Genomic DNA, 13,462 nt, shown 5'->3' on the forward strand with positions numbered 1-13,462 from the left:
AATCACTTGAACCTGGGAGGCAGACGTTGCAGTGAGCCAAGATCGTGCCACTGCACTCCACCCTGGGTGACAGAGCAAGCACTGTCTCGAAAAAAACAACAACAAAAAAAGCGGTTTACAAATAGATAACTTGTTGTAAGAAGGGACAAGACAATGGGAAAATGAAGCTGGCAGCCACAGGCCATCTATTTTTTTCTTGTTTTTTAAAACAGGGTCCGACTTTTTTTTTTTTCTCTAGATGGAGTCTTGCTCTGTCGCCCAGGCTGGAGTGCAGTGACACAATTTAGGCTCACTGCAACCTCAGCCTCCTGGGTTCAAGTGATTCTCCTGCATCAGCCTCCTGAGTAGCTGGGACTACAGGCACACACCACCATGCCTGGCTAATTTTTTGAAATTTTTGTTTGTTTGTTTTTTCAGTAGAGACAAGATTTTGCCATGTTGGCAAGGCTGGTCTCGAACTCCTGGCTTCAAGTGATCTGCCTGCCTTGGCCTCCCAAAGTGCTGGGATTACAGGTGTGAGCCACCTCACCCAGCCCAGAGACAGGGTCTGACTCTTGTCACCTAGGCTGGAGTGCAGTGGTGCAATCTTAGCTCACTGCAACCTCTGCCTCTTGGGCTCAAGCCATCCTCCCACCTCAGCCTCCCAATTACTGGGACTAACAGGCACACACCACAACCAGCTAATTTTTGTATATTTTGTACAGTCAGGGTTTCACCATATTGCCCAGGCTGGTCTCTTAACTCTTGAGCTTCAGCCCACCTTGGCCTTCCACAGTGCTGGGATTACAGGCATGAGCCATCACACCTGGCCTTTCCTCAGTTCATTATGTAAAAAACTGTATTTGTTAAATTCTCAGGACCCTCAGTTCTTTTTTTTATTTTTTTTATTTTTTAAGAAGGGGTTTCACCATGTTGGTCAGGCTGGTCTTGAACTCCCGACCTCAGGTGATCCACCCACCTTGGCCTCCAAAGTGCTTGGATTACAGGTGTGAGCCACCACGCCCGGCCAGGACCCTCAGTTCTTTCAGGATGGACTAAATGGCTGGTATCATTGCTTATGAAAGTGTGTTGGCCTGGCGCAGTGGCTCACACCTGTAATCCCAGCACTTTGGGAGGTCGAGGCAGGTGGATCAACTGGGGTTGGGAGTTCAAGACCAGCAAGTCCTCTCCTCAAAAGATTTTTAAAAATAGGAGAGAAATGTGAAAGGAAAATATCTTGGGCCCCCAAAATCACTAAGCTAAAGGGAAAAGTCAAACTGGGAACTGCTTAGAGCAAACCTGCCTCCCATTCTATTCCAAATCATCCCTCTGCTCACTGAGATAAATGCATATCTGATTACCTTCTTTGGAGAGGCTAATCAGAAACTGAAAAGAATGCAACCATTTGTCTGTTATTTACCCACAACCTGGAAGCACCCTCCCAGCTTCAAGTTGTCCTGTCTTTCCAAACCGAACCAATGTTCATCTGACATATGTTAATTGATGTCTCATGTCTCCCTAAAATGTATAAAAACAAACTGTCCTCTGACCACCTTGGGCACATGTCATCAGGACCTCCCAAGTGTGTGTCACAGGCTCACGTCCTCAACCTTGGCAAAATAAACTTTCTAAATTAACTGAGACCTGTCTCAAATTTTCAGGGTCCACATGTCCAACCTGGACTCTCCACAGCCATTAGACAACCAGTGGTGTCAACAGTGAAGAGCTCTCTGAAATGAAGGTTACAGTGATGAAAGAAAAGCCAAAAAAGAACACTTTAGCCCATGATGAGGGAAAAGGGAAAGCAGAAGAAAAGGAAGAAGAACAGGAAGCTTATGTAACCTTTTATCTTCTATCAATACTTGATATCTGCTTGACTTTCAGGTTCCAGATTCTCCAAGAGTAGGCTTGACAGATTTATCAAATAAAAACACAAAATGGCCCATTAAATTTGAATTTCAGATAAACAATAATGTTTTAGTGTATGTTCCAAATATTGCATGGTATATACACTAATTTTTTTTTTTTTTCTGTTGAAAAATAATACAGAGTTTGGGGATAAAAAACATTCTAAAAAATTATGTTTATTTGAAGTTCAAGTTTAACAGGGCATTGTGTATTTTGTCTGTCAACCCTATCCAGGAGGCTATTCTGACCAAACCTGTCAAAGAGCAACAGGGAGGCTACCACAGAACAAAGCACAGACACTTTACCCACTGCTGGGGGTAGGGACCACGTAATCCTTTAGCTTCATCTCCCAAACTCTCAAAACCCCAATGCTATTTGGCAGGAAGCATGTGTGCACAGTGGAGTTATCAACCACCGTGCACCAGGTAAAGAAGTAAGTTTTCCTTCCAGATCAAATGAAAAGGGTCAAAAATATAAGCAGGGAAGAGCAGGCCCACTAGGACAGGGAGTCTGACTCTGATTGCCCCGGGGCGAGCTGAGCAACTCCAGCAAAACCTGAACTCTATAACCACAAGGGGAATGGCCTCAGTGGCTAGAGATAAGATCCGGGCCTGCGGTGGTGGCTCACATCTGTAATCCCAGCATTTTGGGAGGCCGAGGTGAGCAGATCACCAGGTCAGGAGTTCAAGACCAGCTTGGACAACTTGGTGAAATGAGGTATCTACCAAAACTACAAAAATTAGCTGGGAGTGGTGGCGGGCACCTGTAATCCTAGCTACTCAGGAGGCTGAGGCAGGAGAATCGCTTGAGCCCAGGAGGTGGAAGTTGCAATGAGCTGAGATCGTGCCACTGCACTCCCAGCCTGGGTGACAAAGTGATACTCCATCTCAAAAAAAAAAAGACATGGATCCAAAACCCTCTTGGAGCAACTAAAAGACCTCAAAAGGCACACAGAGCTAAATAAACACACAGGGAGATGTTCCAATCAGGGAAGGACAGGAAGCAAGCAAGGCAGCCTGTGTAGACTCAGAACAGCTAAGCCCAGACATAAGGGCAGAAGAAAAGTCTCAGAAAAAGCTCAGAACTCTGACAATGACTGGCAGGACAGTTTTTTGTTTGTTTTAAGGGGTTAAATTTTTTCTTTTTTTCTCCTTTTTCTTTTAATGTTTAATAGAGATGGGGGTCTCCCTATGTTGCCCAGGCTGGTCTGGAACTCCTGGCGTCAAGCAATCCTCCTGCCTCAGCCTCGTGAGCAGCTGGGATTACAGAAGCGAGCCACTGCACCCGGTTGGGGGTTAACCTTGAGTGGTCTGTCCTTAAAGCTGAAAGCGACAGAGAAGCAACACGCAAGACTCAGACACAAGGTTTTTTTTCAGAGGGATTGGTAATTCCACATCACAAGGCCCACAGTGCTATCAGAATGTGATAACAGATCTCACTCTCAGATCCCACCTCCAAAGCACTATCATGACTAAGTGCCAGACCCATCTCCTGAAGCAGAGAAACAAATAACAAGCCCATGCTGATAAACATTTGTCTCAAAGGCATGAAGAAGAAAACATCAAAAGGAGCAAAACTACACTGTGCTTTTTAGTTTTATGGCCTCCTCCTGGGGAATTCCTGGGTCCCATTAACCCAGCTTCTTTCAAATGGTGTCACCAGACATATTAATAGGTGCTGCATGTGACCAAAAAAAAAAAAATTCAGTGAGCTGAGACCGTGCCACTGCGCGGTGAAATAAGTTTGAGAAATGTTACATGTGTCATATTAAGTTATAAAATCTTGCCATTAAAGAACCTGTTTAGTTTTATTTATTTATTTTTTAGCTTATTTATTTGTTTATTTTTGAGACAGAGTCTCACTTTGTCACCCAGGCTGGAGTACAGTAATACAAACCCAGCTCACAGCAGCCTCGACCTCCTGGGCTCAAGTGATCCTCCCACCTCAGCCCCCCAAGTAGCTGGGACTACAGGCACACACCACCACACCCCGCTAATATTCACGTATTTTGTAGAAACAGTTTCGCCATGTTGCCCAGGTTGGTCTCAAACTCCTGAGCTCAAGCCATCCACCCACTTCAGCATCCTGAAGTGCTGGGATTATAAGCATAAGCCACTGTACCCGGCACTATTTTAAATTGCTGGTTCTTGAATTTATTTGATGACAGAACCTTTTTTTCCTTTTTTTTTTTAAACCTCAGTAGAAAGAACAGAGTTCTGTTCTTTTTTTTTATTATTTCATTGAGTTAATCTTCAATATCTGATATCCTTTCAGAGTTCTGTTTTTCTGACAGAATTCTTTTAAGGAACATCTATTACCATCTCACAGAACTTTAGTAAACGCTTCTAAACCATTTTTGTGAAAATGTCTCATCTCAAGAATGGGAGAAACATGTCAACATTGAGAACACCCAGGAATCACACATAATATGGTTTTCAAAAATTAGTCAGCTGGGCACTGTAGCTCACACCTGTAATCCCAGCACTTTGGGAGGCCAAGATGGGAGGATCACTTGAGCTCAGGATTTCAAGACCAGCCTAGACAACATGGTGAAACATCATCTCTACAAAAATACAAAAATTAACCAGACATGGTGACACACACTCGTGGCCCCAGCTATTTGAGGCAAGAGGATCCCTTGAGGCTGGGAGGTCAAGACAGCAGTGAGCCATGTTTATGCCACTGCAGTCCAGCCTCCATGGATGACAAAGCGAGATCCTGTCTCAACAACCAAAAAAGGGCTGGGCGCGGTGGCTCACGCCTGTAATCCCAGCACTTTGGGAGGCCGAGGCGGGTGGATCACGAGGTCAAGAGATCGAGACCATCCTGGTCAACATGGTGAAACCTTGTCTCTACTAAAAATACAAAAAATTAGCTGGGCATGGTGGTGCGTGCCTGTAATCCCAGCTACTCAGGAGGCTGAGGCAGAAGAATTGCCTGAACCCAGGAGGCGGAGGTTGTGGTGAGCCGAGATCGCACCATTGCACTCCAGCCTGGGTAACAAGAGCGAAACTCTGTCTCAAAAAAAAAAAAAAAAAAATTCATATACGAGAAAGTTTAAGGCAATGATTTAAAAACTGGATAACAGGCCAGGTGCAGTGGTTCACAACTGTAAATCCCAGCACTTTGGGAGGCTGAGGCAGATGGATCACCTGAAGTCAGAAGTTTGAGACCAGCTTAGACAACATGGTAAGACCCCGTCTCTACTAAAAATACAAAAATTAGCCAGGTATGGTGGTGCATGCCTGTAATCCCAGCTGAGGCAGGAGAATCGCTTGAAATTTAGGAGGTAGAGGTTGCAGTGAGCCAAGATCACGCAACTGCACTCCAGCCTGGGTGATAGAGTGAGATTCTTTCTCAAAAAAATAATAAAAATAGGCCGGGAGCAGTGGCTCACACCTGTAATCCCAGCTCTTTGGGAGGCTGAGGTGGGTGGATCACCTGAGGTCATGAGTTTGAGACCAGCCTGGCCAACATGGTGAAACTCAGTCTCTGCTAAAAATAATCCCATCAGCTGTGTGCCTGTAATCCCAGCTACTCGGGAGCCTGAGGCAGGAGAATCACTTGAACCTGGGAAGCGGAGGTTGCAGTGAGCCAAGATCATGCCATTGGACTGCAGCCTGGGTGACAAGAAACTCCATCTCAAAAAATTATAATAATAATAATAATAAATAAAAACTAGATAAACTTGTCCTTCTGGGAGGCACTTGCTTAGTGGTAAATACAGCAAGGAAAGTTACAATTAGATTTAAAAGCAGACAAGCAAAAGTCTACAATGAACAGTCCTAAGCTGCTCTGCTTAGTCATGTCCTGGCCAGGAGAGAAAAGAACAGCACTGGGTGGCACCTCCTTTCACCATTTTGACAGGGGACACACACACACACACACACACACACACACACACACCCCCACACTGCTTCCTCCAAAAGTTCAGACCACACTTCAAAGCAGCCATGTACAAACAAGTCTGTCCTCGTTGCTCCAAAAGCTGAATATCCTGTAGTCTACGGTTTCTAAAAGAGACAAATGGCTCATGCTGGCACTCTTAACTGCTGACAAAGGAATATTGCCCTTATACTTCTTAGGTGCAGTCCCCAAGTAGCACCCAGAAGCTATAAGAGGATGCACTTCTTGGTGTTCTTCTTTGTGGCAGAGTAAAGCACAGCCCGGCCAGCTTCAAAAATACCTCTTGCACCCCATCCTGCATCAGGACCAAACATTCCAGATACTTCACAGCCCCCACCTGCTTAGCCAGGGAAGTGCCTTGCTGAGGTGTCGTGGGCACTAGGCTCTGCTTCTTCACTGTCTCAAGGTCACTTGGCAGGTCCCTCTTGGTGCCTACCAGCAGATCAGGTACATTGAGGCAATGATGGGAGAACTCCGGGTGCCATTGATGCCTCACATTGGCATAAGAGGATGGTTTGCCAATGGAAAAACAAATAACAAAGATACTGGTCTAGGGGCAGGAGAGCGTTTGCGGTCAGTCATACTCATCTTGGCCAGCAGTGTCCCACACGTTCAGGCTGACGATTTGGCCATACACAGATGTCTGGGCCCTATAGTTGTCATAGACAGTGGAGATATACTCCTCAGGAAAGGCATTTGTTGTAACTGATGAGGAGGCAGGTTTTACCTATAGCCCCATCTCCTACAACCACATATTTGATTGTCTGCATTCTTCCCTTGCAGTCTTATGTACAAGAAAGAAAGAATATTCAGAGATATTTGGTTAACGTAGGGAGCTAATGCTTTCTAAACATTTCTCTCTGAGGAGAAGGTGAGGAGGATAAGATGCCCCCCACACTCTCTGTACCCTTAATGCCATAAAAAAATCAGCTGCCAAAGGTTGTATAAGTCGAGTTCTTACCCTGGAGTCTGTGGACTACAAGAGGATGGGCTTCAGTAGGTCCTAGAAGCCTCTTCTGAAGTTGTGTGCAATACTATGTATATGTGCATAAGTGAATTTTTCTAGAAAGAAGATCCAAAGCTGTCACCAGTGTCTCACAAAAGGCTGTGAGCCCAAAAAGATTAAAAACCATTCATACACATAGGTATTTGTGTTACACTGTTATCATAAGGTCTGGAATCACAGTATCGAAGGTACTAAAATATTGTAGGTGCTCAATAAATGTTTAGTAATTTTTTTTAATTATCATAGAAGGTTTCCAAGGTTGAATCAAGAAACATGGCTCTCACTTTGGGTTTCTGGCTATAGACCCAGGAGATGAACCTCCATTCCTAAAAAAAAAAGAAACATCACAATACTGGAGAGAAAGGCAGACAAGTCACACTCAGCTAGAGAAATGGTTGAGAGTCCAGGCTCTGAAGTCAGAATGGCTGGAGTCAAAACCCATTTCTCTCTCTAATCTTTGTGAACTTGGGAAAGTTTTGTTGTTGGTGGTGGTGGTGGTGTTTTTAGGCAGAGTCTCACTCTGTCACCCAGGCTGGAGGGCAGTGGTGCACCTCAGCTCACTGCAGCCTCTGCCTCCTGGGTTCAAACAAATTTTCTCAGCTTTCCGAGTAGCTGGAACTACAGGTATGTACCACCATGCCCAGCTAATTTTTGCATTTTTAGTAGAGTCAGGGTTTCACCATGTTGACCAGGCTTGTCTTGAACTCCTGGCCTCAAGTGATCCACCTGCCTCTGCCTCCCAAAGTGCTGGGATTATAGGCATGAGCCACCGCCCAGCCAGAGAAAATTTTTAACCTGAGGTTAAATGAAAAAAGTCATGCGTAGTACTTATTAGTCCCTCTCACATAGACAGTACTCATTAAGTGTTAGAAGCTACTATGTCTTCTTAATAATTCTTCTACTATTCTACTACTATTGAAGAAGGCAAAAATTCTGTAATGTGGTTACAATGCTAGACAAACCCAGGGTCTCATGCCTTTCAACCTTACGTGAGTAAAACTACAGGTCATAACACCACCATACTCATCCATTTCTTCATGAATCAGTATTTCAGAGTAAATGATATGGCAAAGATGATCTTCAAGAAGCATGTTTACTATGAGTTCCTATATTTATACCCTCATATTAATACCCCATCAATGCCTTGCCCTCAATTTAGATCCCAAAGTACTACACTTTCTGAAGGTTCTTAACTACTGCCCTAATTTCAGACCTAATTCTTATAATAGTGCCTTCTTTAAGTGTCAGAGCACAGAGGAAAGGGCATTAAATAATCATATATATTTGAGGCCGGGCACAGTGTCTCACGCCTGTAATCCCAGCACTTTGGGAGGCTGAGGCGAGTGGATCATGAGGTCAGGAGATCGAGACCATCCCAGCTAACACAGTGAAACCCCATCTCTACTGAAAATACAAAAAATTAGCCGGGCGTGGTGGTGCGTGCCTGTAATCCCAGCTACTCAGAAGGCTGAGGCAAAGAATCACTTGAACATGGGAGGCAGAGGTTGCAGTGAGCCGAGATCACCCCACTGCACTCCAGTTTGGGCAACAGAGCCAGACTCCATCTCAAAAATAATCATCATCATATATATTTGGTTACAGAAAAAAATATTGAGAATCAATTTATTTCTAACCTTGAGGATTTGGGGAAATAGATACACCCCCCATCCTGTTGTCTTACTAGCTAAGGTCTACTTTAGGCCCATATGATAGGCAAAAACAAAATAAACAGAACACCTCATTTTGGTCACAATAAAGAAAAGTGAGCCAGGTTTGGTGGCTCATGCGTGTAATCCCAGCATTTTGGGAGGCTGAGGTGGGAGGATTACTTGAGCCTGGGAGATTGAGGCTGCAGTGAGCTATGATCACAGCACTGGACTCCAGCCTGGGTGACAGATGGTGACCCTGTCTCAAAAAGGAAAAAAAAAAAAAAAGAAAAAAGAAAAGCAGCCTTCAGAGTATGCTTTCCACAAGGCCACTAGGGGTTGCTCTCTGCCCACACAGAGCCAATTCTGAGTGACGAGGCCTCCCACCTTCTTTAGCACGGGTTCCACAGTTAAAAGAAGTCCAGAGTATAATTTAACTAACTCTGGTAGGAAACCACCCCGGGGTATTCACTGACCATCAGCCCGTTCTTTTTCCATCCAAGAATAGGCATAAGGATCAAACACACAAGGTCGATAGAAAAGTCACCACCAACTTCCTCAAGAATAGCCTTCTCTGACTTTCCTGATCTGGATAAATTTATTTCCCCTCTGAATTCCTACAACAATTACTGTCTATGCAACTCATTTTCCCAACTTCCTCTAGGTATCATCCACTGTCCAACACCTCTGCTCAGAGTGACTGCTTTCAGAACAACAGGACAATTTAAGCAGTTGCTGAACCAGAGTAAAACTCTTAGGCACAGGTCAGGCACAGTGGCTCACACCTGTAATCCCAGCACTTTGGGAGGCTGAGGAGGGCAGATAACTTGAAGTCAGCTCTTCAAGGCCAGCCTGGCCAACACTCCAACCTGGGTGACAGAGCGAGACCCTGTCTCAAATAAATAAATAAATACGTGAATAAAACAAAATTCATATTGAAACAATGCCCAAACGTGGAAGTATTGAGAGGTGGGGTTTTCAAGAGGTGACTGGATCTTGAGGGCCCTGTCCTCATGAATGGATTAATCCATTAATGGGATTAATAGATTAATGGCTTAATATGGGCTTGGAACTAGTGGCTTCATAAGAAGAGGAAAAGAGACCTAAGCAAGTATGCTCAGCCCCCTCACCATGGGATTCCCTGAGCCACCTTGGGACTCTGTAGAGTTTCCACCAGCAAAAAGCCTCTTACTAATTGTGGCCCCTCGACCCTGGACTTCCCAGCCTCCATAATTGTAAGAAATTTCATCTTTTCTTTTTTTCTTGCTCTGTTGCCAAGGCTGGAGTGCAGTGGCACGATCATTGCTCACTGCAGCTTCAACCTCCTTGGCTCAAGCCATCCCTGCACCTCAGCCTCCCAGTAGCTGGGACTACAGGCATGTGCTACCATATTCAGCTAATTTTTTATTTTTTGTAGAGACAGCATCTCCCTATGTTGCCCAGGCTGGTCTCCAACTCCTGGGCTCAAAGGATCCTCCTACAGTGGCCTCCCAAAATGTTGGGATTACAGGCATAAACCACTACACTCAGGAAAAAAATACATTTCTTTTATTTCTTTTCTTTTCTTTTTTTTTTTGGAGACAGAGTTTTACTCTTGTCACCCAGGCTGGAGTGCAATGGCGTGATCTTGGCTCACTGCAACCTCTGCCTCCCGGATTCAAGTGATTCTCCTGCCTCAACCTCCGGAGTAGCTGGGATTACAGGCGCCCACCACCACGCCCAGCTAATTTTTGTATTTTTAGTAGAGACGGGGTTTCACCACGTTGGCCAGGCTGGTCTTGAACACCTGACCTCAGGAGAATCAAATGACCTCCCCGGAGAATCATTTGAACCTGGGAGGCAGAGGTTACAGTGAGCCAAGATGGCACCATTGTGCTCCAGCCTGGGTAACAAGAGCAAAACTTCCCTTCAAAAAAAAATATATTTCTTTGAGACAGAGTCTTGCTCTGTCGCCCAGGCTGGAGTGCAGTGGCACAATCTTAGCTCACTGCAACCTCCACCTCCAGGGTTCAAGCCATTCTCCTGCCTCAGTCTTCCAAGCAGCTGGGATTACAGGCACCCACCACCAAGCCAACTAATTTTTGTATTTTTAGTTGAGACGGGGTTTTGCCATGTTGCCCAGGCTGGTCTGTAACTCCCAGCCTCAAGTGATCCACCCACCTCAGCCTCCCAAAGTGCTGGGTGCTGGGATTACAGGCTCACACCACCGAGCCCGGACAAAAAAATTTTTTTTTAATCTATAAAGAAAAGAAATTTGGCCGGGCACAGTGGCTCACGTCTGTAATCCCAGCACTTTGGAAGCCGAGGTGGGTGGGTCACTTGAGGTCAGGTGTTCGAGACCAGCCTGGCCAACATGGTGAAACCCCGTCTCTACTAAAAATACAAAAATTAGCCGGGCATGGTAGCGGGCACCTGTAATCCCAGCTACTTGAGAGGCTGAGGCAGGAGAATCACTTGAATCCAGGAGGCAGAGGTTGCAGTAAGCTGAGATCGTGCCATTGCAGTCCAGCCTGGGTGCCAAGGGCAAAACTCCGTTTCGGGGCGGGGCGGGGGGATGGACAGCTTGTTTACCTCAGCACCAGCATCTGGCATTACGCTGTCCTGTTAAGGATCCTCGACAGCTTTCCCCTCCTCATCATCACTACTGTCCACACACTCCCGGAAATTATACCGGGCAATGCACTGCTAGGAGGGATTTTCAAAAGGGGAAAAAAAAACTCTGAATGCTAGTAGCAAGGGCAGGATCTACCTAAAAAGGCAAACAATAAAACAGAGCAATGCATGGCTCAGAGAAAAAAGTCGCTATGGAGAAGCAAGAGGAAACTAAAAATTGAGAGCCCATCATAGGCACCGGGTACTTTAACACACCTTATCTTATTTAAGCCTTACAGTAGCACCGTGAAGTGGATATAGCAGCTTAGACATCTTTAGGTATGCCTAAAGGATTGGAAACTGGGAGAAGCCTGGAGCTGTAGAGACAGCACCCCAGAAGGCTCCTAAGTTAGTCATTCATTCCTAACCTTGGTATTACAGTGTCTTATAAGTCTTCCAATCTCATCTAGTAAAGCAGTAGTGTCCAATCTTTTGGCTCTGCTGGGCCACATTGGAAGAAGAATTGCCTTGGACCACACATAAAATATACTATTGATATGATGAGCTAAAAAAATTGCAAAAAAAAATCTTATTTTTTTAAGAAAGTTTACAAATTTGTGTTGAGCCATGGGTTGGACAAGCTTGTCTTAAAGCATCCCTCTCCACAGTCTGCCTAGCAGTCAACTTTCTCCTAGACTAGATACACAGTATGAAAGTCCCGGCCAGGCACAGTGGCTCACGCCTATAATCCCAACACTTTGGGAGGCCGAGGTGGTGGGGACCACCTGAGGTCAGGAGTTCGAGACCAGCCTGACCAACATGGTGAAAACCCGTCTGTACCAAAAATACAAAAATTAGCCAGGCATGGTGGCGTGCACCTGTAATCCCAGCTGCTCAACAGGCTGAGGCGGTAGAATCGCTTGAACTCGGAAGGTGGAGGTTGCAGTGAGCCAAGATCGCACCATTGCACTCCAGTCTGGGCAACAAGAGCGAAAGTCCATCTTAAAAAAAATAAAATAAACAAGAAAGTATGGCCCAAGCATAGGAAAAAAAAAAAGGCCCAGCAATTGGAATTATTAGTCAAAGACATTAATCACCTGTCTTAAATATGTTTAATGAGCTAAAGGAAACTATGGACAAAAAATTAAAGCAAATTATTGAAATAATGTATAAAAAAATGAGAACATTGATAAAGCGATAGAAAATAGAGCATGCAGAAGAAAGGATCACAAATTTGAAGATGAGTAAATTGAAATTATCCATTCTAAAGATCGGGGGAAAAGGAAGGAAGAAAAATAATCAGAGCCTGAGAGACCTATAGGACATCATCAGACATACCAACATATGCATTTTAGGAATACCAAAAGGATCCTGCTGAGCAGTCTAGGGAAATAAAAGAAAAAAAAAAGGAATACCAAGAGGAGAAGAGAAAAAGAAAAAGGCAGAACTATGTATACAAATATTTGGCCGGGCGCGGTGGTTCACGCCTGTAATCCCAGCACTTTGGGAGGCCGAGGCGGGTGGATCACGAGGTCAAGAGATCGAGACCATCCTGGTCAACATGGTGAAACCCCATCTCTACTAAAAATACAAAAAATTAGCTGGGCATGGTGGTGCGTGCCTGTGATCCCAGCTGCTCAGGAGGCTGAGACAGGAGAATTGCCTGAACCCAGGAGGCGGAGGTTGTGGTGAGCCGAGATCGCGCCATTGCACTCCAGCCTGGGTAACAAGAGCGAAACTCCGTTTCAAAAAATAATAATAATAATACAAAAATTAGCCAGGCATGGTAGTGTGCACCTGTAATCGCATCTCAGGAGACCGAGGCAGGAAAATCGCTTGAACCTGGGAGGCATAGGTTGCAGTGAGCCAAATCGCACCACTGCACTCCAACCTGGGTGACAGAGCAAGACTCCATCTAAAAAAAAAATGATTTATATGTATAGAAATATATATATACATAAATTTAGTTATATGTAAAACTACATATACATATATAGTTTTAGAGACAGGGTCTCACTCTGTCACCCAGGCTGGAATGTGGTGGTGCAATCATAGCTCACTGCAGCCTCGAACTCCCTGGCTCAAGTGATCCTCCTGCCTCAGCCTCCTGAGTAGCTGGGACTACAGGCATATACCACCATGTCTAATTTTTTAAAATTTTTTGTAGGGATAGGGCCCTTACTGTGTTGGCCAGGCTGGTCTTGAACTCCTGACTTCAAACAACCCTCCTGCATTGGCCTCCCAAAGTGTTTGGATTATAGACATGAGCCACCACACCTCGCTAGAAAAAATATTTGAAGAAATAATGGCCAAAAACTTCTCAAATCTGAGAAAAGACATGAATGTACATGCTCAACAGTTAAACTCCTAGCAGGATAAACTCAAAGAGATCCACACCAAGACACATTATAGTCAAATTGTTGAA

At 44.9% G+C, this 13,462-nt stretch overlaps 1 pseudogene; it reads right to left on the reverse strand.

Annotated features, from left to right (window-relative positions):
- Positions 1-5,999: 5,999 nt before the first annotated feature.
- On the reverse strand, positions 6,000-6,563 carry LOC105732787 (rho-related GTP-binding protein RhoG-like; annotated as a pseudogene).
- Between the last annotated feature and the right edge of the window lie 6,899 nt (positions 6,564-13,462).

Source organism: Aotus nancymaae, unplaced genomic scaffold (assembly GCF_030222135.1).
Source record: "Aotus nancymaae isolate 86718 unplaced genomic scaffold, 86718_ANA_hifiasm-v0.15.2.pri h1tg000081l, whole genome shotgun sequence".
Taxonomy (NCBI): Eukaryota; Metazoa; Chordata; class Mammalia; order Primates; family Aotidae; genus Aotus; species Aotus nancymaae.